General features: G+C 53.6%; 1 protein-coding gene across 1 annotated transcript in view; it reads right to left on the bottom strand.

The window, feature by feature from the left end:
• The window catches only part of PVRL1 (poliovirus receptor-related 1 (herpesvirus entry mediator C)), a gene marked incomplete at its 5' end in the record, with an annotated part of 15,228 nt that overhangs the window by 970 nt on the left and 12,164 nt on the right, over positions 1 to 2,094 (bottom strand). The window lies entirely within an intron of this gene.

Raw genomic sequence — 2,094 nt, 5'->3', positions numbered from 1 at the left:
CCCGGCCTCCCCCCAGAGACCCCACTGTGGCCCTGCCAGTTTTGCATCCCCCTCCTCAGTATCCCAGCCCAGCCTGATCCCAACCAGCCCAGGTTGAGCCAGAAGGCAGCAGCACCTCGTGACCTCCCCTCCCACCCACCCCACAAGTGGTCTGTATCTGTGCGGTGTTGCTCAGGGTCACGAATGGCTCCTGAACGTGCCTGCTGACCTGGCTGTTCTCTGCAGCACAAGGACACAGACCTCCCACTGTTTCTTTGTTCCTCTGCTATTACTGTGGCCAGCGTAGTGCCACCGCTCATGCTAATCTTGTTCCTACAGCTACCCTGACCTATTTAAAAAAAATAAATAGCTCAAAAGAAAAAACAGAAAAGAGATGAGAAAGCAGCTCTCTTCTCTTTCATGCAGTTCAACACCTACACTTTGGCACAGACGAAGTTTGATCCAGGACTTAAATCAACCTTCCTAACACTCCCTGGGCACAGCTACAGCCCCTGGCCAAACTCAGCTTTCACAAACTGCCTGTTGAGCATCCACATCCATGAGGCACTAAGCACCACATGGCTGTCTCAGTCCTTCACCTGCCTCTGAATTCAGATTAATGCCCCCTGGCAGCCTTGCCCTTGCACGCCAAGCTCAGACCTCTCACACTGCTTTTTCCATCCCCAGGGCCTGTCTGATTCCTGCCCCCTCTTCACTGCCTGCTGCTGGCAGCCACCTTTCTGCATTAGGGCAGGAGGCCCTGAACAAGGAGGAGCTGGGCAGGGAGAGGGTTTCCCTGGAGCACAGCTTAGCCCAGCTGCTAAGGAAGAGGGGAGAAAAGAGCTTCCCTTGAGTAGTGGCAGTTCCTGAAACAGCTGCAGATTTTGTACAAGGGTACTGAATTCAAGCAATTGCTGGCCTGATCTTTGCGGCTTATACGCTTTGCTTGTGCCTGAGAGCCGTTTCATTTCTGTCTTTCCTGAGACATCATCCCAACACCAGCATCTTGGTTTCTGCAGCGCCAGCTTGCATTGAGTGAAGCCTGATGAGCATAAAACCAGACCCAGAGCAACACGTGGGGCAGAACAGGCTGGGGACAGGCAGACGGAGGGGCCCCTCCTGCTCCAGCCGGAATGAGGAACAAGACACTGTGCAGGCAGGAGCCAGCGAGGGGCGAAGGCATGTATTTCAGCACAGTGAGCTGGGACTGGGTTCTGAAAAGCCAAAACCCCATGTTGCATCAACGGAAGGCTTGTCATAGCTAGACAGCAAGACATGTCATGTCCATCCCCTGGTAGTCTTGGCTGCTGAGGGCTCAGCTTCAACTACACGAGGGTCCACGCAGCTCTTGCCACCCCTGCCCCTGCCACCTCCTGCTCCTTGCCATCACAGCCTCTGCAGCCCCATGGAGCCCAATTCCCAAAACTCTGCACCAAAGCAGGAGCCACCTGGAGCTTCAGTGGGTGCAGGAAAAGCCCAGCAAGCTGGCTCAGACCCAGGGGCTGTACCTTTGATCTTCTCCCACTCACAGCTCCGATAGGAAGCCTCTTCCTACCTCGCTTTTCCCCATAGCAAGGCTGATTTTGTGCATGGGACCGTGGGTCCCAATACTCCACCCTGAGAAGACCCAGATACGGTGTCTGTGCTGGGCATGAGGTCCCTAAAGCCATAGTGATCCCTGCTGCATTCTAGCTCTGGAAAACAGGCAGATCTGAGAGGGGAAGTCTGTGTGAAATTTCAAAAGGAGCTTGGCCCACTTTTCTATTAAAAGCCTCATTAACAGCCCAGGTTGGACGCATGAAGTGAAAGGGGGGATGTTTTTCTACCTTTCTCATATATATTTATTTTCTTCCTGCCCTTTGTGCTGCCCACCCCTGCGATAGCACTTGCCTACATGCCACCCCCCCTGCCACTTCCAACGCCGTGGACACGAACACGCCACTGTGTTGGATTTCACACGTTTTTTTTTCCAAGAAAGTAACTATTTTCTGCTGCCATCCCATCCCCATCCTCCTCGCAGTGGCCCAGTTCCCATGCCAGAGAAAACAAAACGAAACTGTGGGAAGAGAGGGAGAAGAAAGATGGGAAGATCGCAAGCCAGCAGCCGAAATCATC

Source organism: Mesitornis unicolor, unplaced genomic scaffold (genome assembly GCF_000695765.1).
Source record: "Mesitornis unicolor isolate BGI_N332 unplaced genomic scaffold, ASM69576v1 scaffold9703, whole genome shotgun sequence".
In the NCBI taxonomy this organism is placed as follows: Eukaryota; Metazoa; Chordata; class Aves; order Mesitornithiformes; family Mesitornithidae; genus Mesitornis; species Mesitornis unicolor.
The sequence above is the reverse complement of the archived record's forward strand: the minus strand, read 5'-3'. Positions and strand labels throughout refer to the sequence as shown.